The sequence below is a fragment of the Coffea eugenioides genome, chromosome 11 (genome assembly GCF_003713205.1).
Source record: "Coffea eugenioides isolate CCC68of chromosome 11, Ceug_1.0, whole genome shotgun sequence".
Classification (NCBI taxonomy): Eukaryota; Viridiplantae; Streptophyta; class Magnoliopsida; order Gentianales; family Rubiaceae; genus Coffea; species Coffea eugenioides.
Window position 1 is genome coordinate 28917998 of NC_040045.1, and position 13751 is coordinate 28931748.

At 34.8% G+C, this 13751-nt stretch overlaps 1 non-coding gene across 1 annotated transcript; it reads left to right on the forward strand.

Moving 5' to 3' along the window:
- Window positions 1-11814: 11814 nt before the first annotated feature.
- LOC113754616 lies at window positions 11815-11921 on the forward strand. Its single transcript, XR_003465296.1, has one exon. It is a non-coding gene; the product is annotated as a small nucleolar RNA R71 (small nucleolar RNA).
- The last annotated feature ends 1830 nt before the right edge of the window (window positions 11922-13751 follow it).

Consider the following 13751-nt stretch of genomic DNA (forward strand, 5'->3'; position numbering starts at 1 on the left):
GCTTAATTAATTTCTATAAGTATCTATGAAAAGTTGTAATGATGTAAATTGTCATTTACTCATTCAGTTTATAAGGAATTCCTAAGAAGGTAAGAGAATTGTCAAACTTCATAGTTGACATGCCTGGTATTCTTCTAAAGTAGAAAGATTGCACTCACCGTGGATCAAAAAGTTTCATTTTGAAACAGTAAACTTTTACTGCTCCAATGGCAGTGTATTGCTCACTCAAAACAAACTTCCAAATTTCTTAAGAGAACTTGTGACTTCATCCTTAGAGGAAGAATAGGGATTTAGAAATACATTAGAACATATAACAATGAATTTGGATTCCGATCTTTTGGCATTAAATGTGATAAAAATCTATCAAGAAGAAACAACAGAATTTATACATTACTAATTTAGGGGTAGGTATAGCGGCATAAAATCGAGTAGTTTGACTCGAACTTGTAAGTAGTTTGGTCAAGAGTTTGTCTCAAACTCGGCCAATGCTGAGTTTGAGTTAAATTCAAACTAATTGATTGTCGATTTTGAACACTGTGAGCTTAAGCTTGCAGCTCGATGTGCTTAATCAAGTAATTATTTTTTTAATTTAATCAAATTTTTAGTATTATGAACTTACATGTTTATTATGAGTATTGTAAAAATTTAGGTATCTTATATCTTGACTTAAAACGCATACAAGGTTGTTAAAGTCATTTGATGCAAAAAAAAAAAAAAAATGCACATTTGTAAAGAAAAATAATTTGTAAACGTTCTTCTTCACAATTTGGTACGCACACACTTCATTCTTCCAATTTTTCTTTGTCCAATCGATCATCAAGCTCACTTAAAGGAAACCTCTACAACTCAAAATTTTCCTCTATTTTTACCAAATTCTTCAACTAAGTTGTAGTGAGCATTAGCATTGAAGTTCAATTGGAGCCAACCATGTGGATTGCGAACTCAATTAGGGGCAATCATGAAAACAACTCTACTAGGATTCCGTCTGCTTCACAATCTTTGGACTAAACTCAGTGAAACATCTCCTTCAGTCATCCAATTTCAAGTAAATATATGTGATTGCTCTCTTGGGTCTTATATTTTGGCAATTTGATATGAAATTTATAAATTGTAACCTTGAAACCCCAATAGGAAATGATTAAATTCTAATTTATTTTTGAAGAATTATTTAGTCTTTCGTATAGGATTGAAAGCTCTATTCTAATATGTAATTTATCTACAATGAAATTAAAAAAATTGGAAATGAATCGCTAATTTGAGTATGGTTTATTTGGGGATTTTGTTATAGTGGCTATTAGACTTGATTTTTGTGGAATAGAAAGGGCTAGAGGAGCTTGACAAGGTTGGAGGAGATGTGAAACTAGTTACAAAGAATGCAATCTAACTCTACCCCTTCGAGAAGTGGTTCAGTATTAGGCGCGATAGCGGTGAGAGTGGGTAAGCTATTGATCTTTTTCAAACCTATCCTTAAAGTAGTTTGTATTCTTTCTTTTTTAAAAAAATTTTTTTATTGCTAACTAAGTCACATATATTATTTCTTTGAACATGTTTGGCAATTTTTTTTAAAAAAATTTACCATTTAATGAATATTGAACTATGGATTTTCGCTTTGAAAGTGATAGGGCAAATGGTGATACTATTGGATTATGGTTGTACAACAAAGAATCTATTGTACAGATATGTATAGGAATGGATGTGTCATTATTGTGAACTTCTTTGTTGTGTATGTTGATTATAGCACTGAAAGTGCAATTACAAATCTAATTTTTAGTTTATGGCTGTGAACAGTCCCATATGGTTGATTTGTTCTACAATTTTACCTGAAGATTTGTTGGTTGCGAGCCTAAAACTTTTACCTCAAAAATCTGGTTTGGGCCTAAGATTTGCTGAATTTTTCATTACTTCCATAGCCAAAAGAGAGGAGAAATAGTCTCACTTTCCAATTTTACCTTAGATTTGCAGTTTGCTGATATTGTCCTCTTCAAATTAAGGTAATATAGTTTACAAGAGTATAAATACTGGTTTTTTTGTTCAAGTAGTCATTTGCAAGAGTTCATGGTTAGTATTGATTGCTTTATCAGTTGGGCAGAATATGTATTCTATTTTTCAAAGAAAGATGTCTTAATGTAACTTGAATATCCATAGACTAGTGACAGATTATTAATTTGCTTTTTCAAAGCAACCTAGTTGCTTTATTGCCTTATAATGCTGCATTGTTTTGTATTAAAGGCATGTCTAGTTTGCTTGAGATTTCTTCAATCCCACAAGTGTCAAATGCAAGTTCCTCTATTCCACTAAAATTGTACAACCTTGTATTTGTAAGTAAAAGTCAATCCAGTAAATGAAATTACTATAGGTACTTAAAGTGTTCCTATGAATATTAAAATAGAATATGTGGAGGTTGAAGACCATAATGTAGAAAGAAAATAAAACATCTTAAGCATGGGAGGGTTTCGAAAAATTTACAGAAGATTCCATTTTCTATGTAATTTATCCGCATTATAGAACAAAATTATCATGGGCAAAAACCAAACAAACCAACAACATGTTAAGGCATCAATAAATTTGTCAGGCAAAAAAGAAAAAAATTAGAAAGGCCAAGCAATAAATAAATGATCAATGTTTAACAAGTTGATGGGACTTTTCCAATTGTACCGGCCTTGCATTCGGGCAAATGTGGCATGAAAAAAAAAGGGACAAAGTTTCACATTGGATCTTAATACATGAACATCTTTTCACTATATTGGAGGAATAAGGTTTCATCCTTTTATGCATAAAAATGGGATGCCTGAGTGGCATTAGATCTCTTGGTTGACAATTAAAAATGACTGTACAAATTTATGAGTTTGCAGAAAAGAAAGTGAAGAATTATTGAGACACCTGAAGAAGATGAATTTGAAAACTAATTTGTGGAAATTGAAGAACCAAAAGATTGAGTGCATGGTCATCATGAAGCCATTAGATTGGTGCAAATTAGAAGTTGCAAAAGAGGATACTTGAAGACCTAGTGACGGGTTTTCACTTTAAGTGCAAGTTTAATTCCGATTTTACACCCGTTGGACTGCAAGTATACAGGTCGCAATTTTAGTACAAGATGCGTATCGGGTCGATCCCACGAGGAGCAATTTAAACAATTACTAAGCCCCTGTTCTCTCTATTATTTAGACTTACAATTAATTTTTGAGCAGAGAAAGTCTAATGCTGTAATCTACAAATCTGATATACAAATCTAGTTTAACAAATGCTGAATGCAAATAGAGAAATTTCACTTAATGAAGATTCTAGGGATGTAGATTCCACTTATGGCATAAACTACACAAATGAATGGATTTACTTCTTGCTATTATTCTTGCTTAACCAGAGATTTATTTCCAAGATTACCAAGTCTCATCTTCATGATGAAATGGCTTAGAGCAATATAGATTTCCCTATTTTCATGGTGAAATACTACTACTACTCCGTTTTATTTCATGAAATGCTCAATAATCCACCTAAGTGTATCTCTATTTTCATGAACATACAACTCAAGCACTACTCATGTGTTTCAATTGTTATTACCAATTCTCATTGAATAATAACACTATAAACATGCTATTGGTGATCAATCAATAACAAGAAATCACAGCTACACAAGTAGACAAGTTAACTCAAGATATAACAAGTGTAAATCACATTCAATTAGTATTATTTAGCCATAAGTTTCATCTACTCCCTAGATGAAGGAGTTTAGCTACTCATGAATGATTTAACAATCAAATTCACAAGTTTATTACTGCAAAACATCATAAAGTACAAGTATAAGAAAGATAAAAGAAAGCTTAGCCAATTGAAGGTGAAGCTCTCCAATTCCTGCTATGTTCTTGCACAATATGATTACAAGTGAAAACTCTAAATGCTTATCTAAGAACTCTTAACTAGAGAGAAAACTTGTTGCAAGAAGGAAAACTAGCTACGTCTGGTCCTCCTGGCTTCTCCCCTGTATTTCTGCATAAAAGGTGGTAGAAATTCCATTTCTCTCACTTCATAATTTCCTCCACTCAGATTTTGTAAAAAGAAGTCAAAGATATGATGTTTCCTTTTGTCCACACTCATTTGGTCTTCTCTTTTATTGCAGAAGCATGTGCACCGAATTCCCTTGCATCTTATAGCTGGAAAGTGGTATGCACACAAGAGAATTGACTGAGTCAAATTGCAGAATTTCGGCTATAAAACGCGCCTACACAAAACGCGGTATAAACTCGCGTTTTTTCTACTCGCGTTTTCACTCTGGCCTTATTTCAACTGCGATTTTCTCCATGATAAAGGCCAAAATAGCTTTTGTGCAAAACACAAAAGTTGTAGCCCTTTGAGTTAGCTTTCCAATGCTTCAAGAATCATCCAAATCGGAGCATTGTAGCCTGAGATATGATCGAAATACTGTCACCTGTTCAAACCTCTGTTTTAACTTCCGACCACAGAATGCAGCTTCTGTATTCCAACGTTTTGCCCATGAAGATGGCAGAAATGGATTTTGATGTCTTCATACGAATTGTAGGTCTCTTTCTTAGCTTTAAAATGGTATAAAGATCACCTCAATCCGATAAGTGTAGCTCCAGATATGGTCAAAATACGGAAGAGTGTCAAAACTGACTTGTATTGCATTTCCTCACTTGAACATTTTTCACTTCATTCTTCTTGTTGCCACTTGAATTCATCACCAAATCTCTATTTTTTACCTCATTTGACATCCTTTGGTGATTGAATCATCATTCCTGCATAAAAATGAAGTTTTTACCATTAAAATCAATAGAAATGCAATATTATCCACTTTTACCAAAAATATATAATTTTACCAAAAACCTCTTTATTTTATTTATAAAACTAAATAATCAACTCAAAATTAACTAATAAAATGCACTTAAAAATACGTAAAATAAACTCTTATCAAATACCCCCACACTTGAATCATTGCTTGTCCTCAAGCAATATGAAATTCCAACCATCAATGATCCAAAAATTGAAAATAAACATATGTAGTATTTCAACTCCATTTCCTTGAATCAAGGTAAATAACCTTATGTGATCTTTCCATTGAGTTCAAGTACTCATAATATCAAGCAAAGAAGAGCCAAGTATACCATAATTTTACCAATTCAACTCAACTTCTTATTTTTATCCAATTTCGCAAGCAAGCAACTCCTATAGTCAATAAAGATGCTAACTAATCTCATGATCAACTTCTTATTTTTCTTAAAGAGGGATTTAATTAATTTATTTATTTATTTTTTATTTTTTATTTATTTATTTTAAGGGTTAAATATTACTTAAGTTGTGAAAAATGCCTTTTGACGCGAAGATCAACATTTTTAGATGCAGATCCCCGGTTACTCAACATTTCACATACTCAAGTTGCTTTGCATACTCTTAATTCAAGTACCTTTTTACGCGAATGTCGACATTTGTAGATGCCAACCCCCGGTTACTCGGTACGAGAATCATTGGAGTAGAATAACCATTTTTTTTATTTTTATTTTTTTTAACAATATATAATAAAATTCCCTCTAAGAGTAATCATGAGAAGAGTATGACACTTATTAACCATATTAATTTCTTATCTTATAAAATTAGATAAAAAGAAGAATTTTCATCAAATATACAAAATGTAGGCATAATTTTCTCCACTTTACTAGATATACTTTCCTATAAATGTAAAAATTATAATCACATAAAAATCATTTCCAAATTTCATAAGAAAAGAAGTATCAAAACCGCATATATTTATTTCAAAAGGATAAGTGACAAAATTTTATTTATTTATTATAGTTAATAACATATATATGTATAAGGTTTTGGAAAAATTTTGACAGAATCTCCCCTTAAAAGTGGACTAAAACTCCCTGCCAGCAACCACAAGAAACACCATTTAAGCACGAGAATTATATCAAACACAACTAAAACCACAAGTATCACACATATTTCTCCCCCCACACTTAAATTACACATTGTCCTCAATGTGTAGGGAAGAAATGAAACAAAAGAAGAAAAGAAAAGAAAGAAGTACTCCCCAAGTCAATGGCTGAGATCCTTATCAGCCACTAATCACGGACCACTGTCAAAATACAAGTACCTACCACATAGAAAACAGAAAAATAAAATGAAGTTAAACATCTTAAGTTCCACAAGTTAAGATAATTAGGCAAGCAAGTTCATCAACTAAAGATAGCTTCTGCAGTGTGCCAAGTCAGTCATCCCCCTCGGCATCATCGTCATCCTCTGCATCACGATTGGGCGGTGGATGAATGCCCAAATGATCTTCAATTCGGCTTAGACGATTATGGAGTACAAATGAAGATTTGTGAGTTGGGTAGAAGAGAAGAAGAAAAACGCGGCTGGAAAAATGGAAAAGTGAAGAAATGTTCTGGAAATCGCGTTTTTGAAGCAGAAAAATGAACCGAAAACGCGACTAAAAACGCGCCTTCAACGCGCGTTTTTAAATCCGCGTTTTCTGCACAAATCTCGCAGAATTTAAAACGCGGTTACGTATTAAAACGCGACTTAAAGTCGCGTTTATATGTGTCGCGTTTTCCAGTTTTGCTCAGGCGTGAAAACGCGACTTCCTCTAAAACGCGACTTAAAGTCGCGTTTTAAAGGCGCGTTTTCTGTTCTGCAGGCGCAGAATCGAAAACGCGATTCTGAGAAACGCGACTTATAGTCGCGTTTCCTTGGAAAACGCGTTTTCGGCTTCGATTTTTAGCAGAATTTCAACTTTTGAAAAATTACAAAAGGTACCCCAATGACTCAAAATGCATCATAGATCATTTGTTTGCCAATTTTAATCACTGGAACAAATGTAAAACATTAAAAACATGCATTTTACCCCTTTATAATGAATCAAAAACACCTTTAACGCAAATCGAGGGGTTGAGTTGTTTGATCACAGTTCGCCTTTTTCACCTCAAATGGTCATTCTTGCTTCCATTTGCCAACCCTATCACACAAAAACAACAAATTAACTAAAACACTTATTCAAACCACAAAATGACACCAATTTAACACATATAACATAAACATTGGGTTGCCTCCCCTTTTAGCGCTTTTGTTTATAGTCGTTGGCTCGACTCACACATTCAGTTTCTTAATTTGAAGAAGAGTCGCCCAAAAGACATATGAGTCCTTTGGGTACGATTTCACCTGCCAAGTAGGGTTTCACTCGTTGTCCATTGACCTTAAACCTTTCATTTCTTGAATTTGCCACTTCAACCGCTCCATAGGGAAATACTTGAGTGACTTCAAATGGTCCAGACCACCTTGACTTCAATTTTCCTGGAAATAACCTCAGGCGTGAATTGAATAAAAGCACTTTTTGCCCTACCTGAAATTGTTTAGGAATAATGTGCTTGTCATGCCAATATTTGATCTTTTCTTTGTAAATTTTGGCATTTTCATATGCATGTAACCGGTGTTCCTCCAATTCACTCAGCTCAAGTAATCTCCTTCCACCTGCAAGATTAAAATCTATATTAATTGCTTTAATAGCCCAATAAGCTTTATGTTCAATCTCTACAGGTAAGTGACAAGCTTTTCCATAGACTAAACGATACGGCGACATCCCTAAGGGAGTCTTAAATGCCGTTCGGTAAGCCCATAGTGTGTCATCTAGCTTTGTAGCCCAATCCTTGCGTGATTTATTCACAGTTTTCTCCAAAATGAGCTTTATCTCACGATTAGCTAGCTCCGCTTGTCCATTGGCTTGAGGATGGTACGGGAGTGATGTCTTGTGCCTACAGCCATATTTAAACAATAAGGAATCCAGTTGTTTGTTACAAAAATGTTTTCCTTCATCACTTATTATGGCCTTAGGTATACCAAATCTACAAAAAATATTCTTTTTAAGGAATCGGAGTACAACCTTAGAGTCATTAGTAGGTGAAGCGATTGCTTCTACCCATTTAGAAACATAATCCACTGCTACTAAGATGTACTTATTATTAAAAGAGCTTGGAAATGGTCCCATAAAGTCTATACCCCATATATCAAATAATTCAACTTCTAAGAAGGTAGTTAGGGGCATTTCATTCTTTCGAGATATATTTCCAGTTCTTTGGCATGCATCACAACTTTTAACATATTCCCGAACATCTCGATACATAGTTGGCCAATAAAACCCTGATTGCCATACCTTTGCCACAGTTTTTGAGGTGCTAAAATGTCCACCTGTTTCAAGGTTATGACAATGATATAAAATATTATGTACCTCGTTTTCGGGAATACATCTACGTACCATACCATCGGCACAATGTTTATACAGCAATGGTTCCTCCCAAAAGTAACTTTTGACATCATGTAAGAATTTCTTCTTTTGATGGTAATTAATTCCCTTTGGAATCTCTCCACTTACCAAAAAATTAGCAATATCAGCATACCATGGAGAATTGATAATTGCTAGGACAAACTCATCCGGGAAATTCTCTTGAATAGGAACTTGATCCTTGACTGGAATATATTCTAGGCGTGATAGATGATCCGCTACTAGATTCTCTGTTCCCTTTTTGTCTTTTATTTCCACATCAAATTCCTGCAATAAAAGAATCCACCGAATTAGTCTTGGTTTTGCATCTTTTTTATGTAACAAATATTTAAGAGCCGCATGGTCCGTATATATAATAACTTTAGATCCTACTAGATAAGATCTAAATTTATCCAAAGCAAATATCACTGCCAATAGCTCTTTTTCTGTGGTTGCATAATTGAGTTGTGCTTCATTTAGCAACTTGCTAGCATAGTAAATGACGTGCAACCGTCCTTCTTTCTTTTGTCCCAAAACTGCTCCAACCGCATAATCACTTGCATCACACATCAATTCAAATGGTAGTGACCAATCAGGCGAAGTTATAATTGGGGCCGAAATCAATTCCTTCTTCAACCTTTCAAATGCAACCAAACAATTGTCATCAAATTGAAAAGGAGTATCTTTACATAATAAATCACATAATGGCTTTACTATTTTAGAAAAATCTTTAATAAAACGTCTATAAAAGCCAGCATGTCCTAAAAAACTCCTTATCCCCTTGACATTGCTTGGGGGTGGCAATTTTTCGATGACTTCTATTTTGGCTTGATCCACCTCAATTCCCTTGGAGGAAATCTTGTGTCCTAAAACAATTCCTTCTTTTACCATAAAATGACATTTCTCCCAATTCAGTACAAGATTTGTTTCCTCGCATCTCTGCAAAATCAATTCCAAATTATGAAGACACTGATCAAAAGATGAACCATACACAGAAAAATCATCCATAAATATCTCCATAATTTTCTCAATATAATCAGAAAAAATAGCCATCATGCATCGTTGAAAAGTTGCGGGAGCATTGCATAACCCAAATGGCATTTTTCTAAAGGCAAAAGTGCCATAAGGACATGTAAATGTGGTCTTCTCTTGATCCTCTGGAGCTATAGCTATTTGATTATATCCTGAAAAACCATCAAGAAAACAGTAAAATTCATATCCGGCTATTCGCTCCAATAATTGATCAAGAAATGGTAGGGGAAAATGATCTTTTCTTGTTACCGTATTTAACTTACGATAATCGATACACACTCTCCACCCTACCACAAGTCTAGATGGAATTAATTCATCATTTTTACCCACGATTGTAGTCATTCCACCTTTCTTTGGTACCACATGAATTGGACTAATCCAAACACTATCGGAGATAGGAAAAACTATACCTGCGTCAAGCCATTTAAGAATTTCATTTCTTACCACCTCTTTCATGTTTGGATTGAGTCTTCTTTGTGTTTCCACCACTGGTTTGCAACCGTTCTCCAATAAAATTCGATGCATGCATATAGACGGACTTATACCTTTAATGTCTGAAATTGTCCATCCAATTGCCTTCTTACGCCTTCTTAGAACTCTTAACAACTTTGCACACTGTTCATCATCAAGGTCAGCACTAACAATTACAGGTAAAGTTTTATTTTCTCCAAGAAATTCATACCTTAGATGAGTCGGAAGTGGCTTGAGCTCTAACTTTGGAGGTTCAATTTCTGAAGGTTGTGAAAACCCTTTTCCTTGGCCAAGACTTTCATACAAATTACCCCTTTTATAAGGTGCTTGAAAATCCAAGTATTTGGCCAATTCTTCAATTTCTTCACAAACATCTTCTTGCTTACCTAAACTCATTAAACAATACTCAAGAGGATCTAAGTCAAAGTTGACTTGACTCATCTCTTGGGTTAGTTTATCAATTGTGCCAATAGAATAAGCATGATCGGTAAAAGAAGGGTATTTTTCCATTTCATTCAAATTAAATTCTACCTCTTCTTCACCTACTTGAAACTTAAGTTTGCCATTTTTTTACATCAATAATAGTACCTGCAGTAGCTAGAAATGGTCTACCTAGAATAATTGGCATAGATATATCTTCTTCCATATCTAATACCACAAAATCCACTGGAATGATAAATTTTTGAACTTTTATCAATACATTCTCCAACACTCCCAATGGATATCTAATAGACCGATCCGCTAGTTGCAAAGTGATATTAGTGCGTTTAAGCTCATGCAAACCCAATTGTCTAGCCACCGTTAAAGGTATTAATGATACACTAGCACCAAGATCACACAATGCCTTAGAAAAATCAACGTTACCTATGGTGCAAGGTATAGAAAAACTCCCCGGATCCTTCAACTTCGGTGGTAGCTTATTTTGAATAATTGCACTACATTCCTCCGTTAATGCTATTGTTTCGTAGTCTTCCAACTTTCTTTTTCTAGTCATGATTTCCTTGAGAAATTTCGCATAAGATGGAATCTGCAAAATAGCATCGGCAAAAGGAATGTTAATGTGCAATTGTTTGAAAAGTTTAACAAATTTTTCAAAATCTTTATCAAACTTATTTTGCTTTAATCTTTGTGGAAATGGAACCGCAGGGGGTATTGGAATGGTAGTGGAAGATGATGGTTGCTTTTCTCTTGGATTCTCCCGCCTATTTTCCTCCACAATCGCCTCTTGGTTCCTCTGCTTTTCTTCTTGTTTTTCATTCTCATCTTTCTCAACTTCCTTCACTGGAGGATCTTCTAATTGTCTACCACTACGAAGAGTAATGGCTTGCACCTGCTCCTTAGGATTGACCTCTGTTTTGCTAGGTAATTCTCCTTGATTTCGATTATTCAAAGAACTAGCAATTTGACCAATTTGGACCTCTACATTCCTGTACATTGTAGTGAGTTGATCCAGTCTCCCTTCTACTCGTTCAAATCTGTCCGAAGTCACCGTAGCAAGTTTTTCCACCGCGATCTCCCAACTTGGTTTAGTTTCAGCCTGTGGTTGCCTTGGTTGAAATCCCGGCGGATTGGTTGGCCTTTGTTGATTTCCTTGATCCTTCCATCCGAAGTTTGGATGATTTCTCCATCCCGGATTGTAAGTATTCGAGTAGGGGTTATTTTGAGCATTACGATTGTAATTATTGACGAATTGTACCTGTTCAGAATCGACACACTCATTAGTATCATGTTCACCTCCACATACAGAACAGCATGCTACATGTGCATTAGATGAACTTGGACCTTGTCTACTTAGCAATTTCATCACATTATTCATTTGAACACTCAGCATATTGAGAGTGTCCATTTCTATCATACCTGCGTGACGTCTTGTATTACCTCTCTCATTGGCCCATTGATAGTTATTTGCTGCCATTTCTTCTATCAAATTATGAGCTTCTTGGGGTGTTTTTCCCATTAAAGCTCCACCTGCAGCTGCATCAATAATAGTTTTAGTGGAGAAAGATAAACCATTATAAAAGGTTTGTATGATTAACCACTCCGGCAGTCCATGATGTGGACATTTCCGAAGCAAATCTCTAAACCTTTCCCATGCCTCATATAATGATTCACCTTCCAATTGGCTAAAACTAGTGATATCCATTCTAAGCTTAGCAGTCTTACCTGGTGGAAAATACTTATTTAAGAATGCTCTTGATAATTCATCCCATCCAGTGAAAGTATTGGGAGCATGAGAGTGTAGCCAAAGTTTGGCCTTATCTCTTAATGAAAATGGGAACAATCTTAGCCTTATAGCATCATCACTAACTCCATTCATTTTAATTGTATCACAAATTTCCAAGAATGTAGCTAAGTGTGTATTAGGATCTTCTACTGCATTACCTCCAAATTGAGATTGTTGAACCATTTGGATAAGTGATGGTTTAATCTCAAAGTTGTTAGCATTTACCGCAGGCCTTGCTATGCTCGTTTGTGAACCTTGTGTTCCCGGTATAGTAAAATCTCGCAGAACTCGCCTATTTAGGTCATTTTCAGCCATTTCTTCTTCAAATGGTAATTCTATCAAGATATCTTCTATTGGCTGCCAAACCTCTTGTTCCTCTTGATGCAGTGTATTCCTCCTTTGTCTCCGCAATGTTCTTTCAATTTCAGGATCAAAATGTCCAACTTCTCTATTTGATCGGTGCATGCACTACAAATAAAAATAAGAGAAATTTTTGTAGTTTTAATTCAACAACTTGGATAAAAACAATGAAAATGTCTAAATTAATAGAGATGACTAGGCCCTAATATTGCCGCTCCCCGGCAACGGCGCCAAAAACTTGACGGGTTTTCACTTTAAGTGCAAGTTTAATTCCGATTTTACACCCGTTGGACTGCAAGTATACAGGTCGCAATTTTAGTACAAGATGCGTATCGGGTTGATCCCACGAGGAGCAATTTAAACAATTACTAAGCCCCTGTTCTCTCTATTATTTAGACTTACAATTAATTTTTGAGCAGAGAAAGTCTAATGCTGTAATCTACAAATCTGATATACAAATCTAGTTTAACAAATGCTGAATGCAAATAGAGAAATTTCACTTAATGAAGATTCTAGGGATGTAGATTCCACTTATGGCATAAACTACACAAATGAATGGATTTACTTCTTGCTATTATTCTTGCTTAACCAGAGATTTATTTCCAAGATTACCAAGTCTCATTTTCATGATGAAATGGCTTAGAGCAATATAGATTTCCCTATTTTCATGGTGAAATACTACTACTACTCCGTTTTATTTCATGAAATGCTCAATAATCCACCTAAGTGTATCTCTATTTTCATGAACATACAACTCAAGCACTACTCATGTGTTTCAATTGTTATTACCAATTCTCATTGAATAATAACACTATAAACATGCTATTGGTGATCAATCAATAACAAGAAATCACAGCTACACAAGTAGACAAGTTAACTCAAGATATAACAAGTGTAAATCACATTCAATTAGTATTATTTAGCCATAAGTTTCATCTACTCCCTAGATGAAGGAGTTTAGCTACTCATGAATGATTTAACAATCAAATTCACAAGTTTATTACTGCAAAACATCATAAAGTACAAGTATAAGAAAGATAAAAGAAAGCTTAGCCAATTGAAGGTGAAGCTCTCCAATTCCTGCTATGTTCTTGCACAATATGATTACAAGTGAAAACTCTAAATGCTCCTCTAAGAACTCTTAACTAGAGAGAAAACTTGTTGCAAGAAGAAAAACTAGCTACGTCTGGTCATCCAGGCTTCTCCCCTGTATTTCTGCATAAAAGGTGGTAGAAATTCCATTCCTCTCACTTCATAATTTCCTCCACTCAGATTTTGTAAAAAGAAGTCAAAGATATGATGTTTCCTTTTGTCCACACTCATTTGGTCTTCTCTTTTATTGCAGAAGCATGTGCACCGAATTCCCTTGCATCTTATAGCTGGAAAGTGGTATGCACA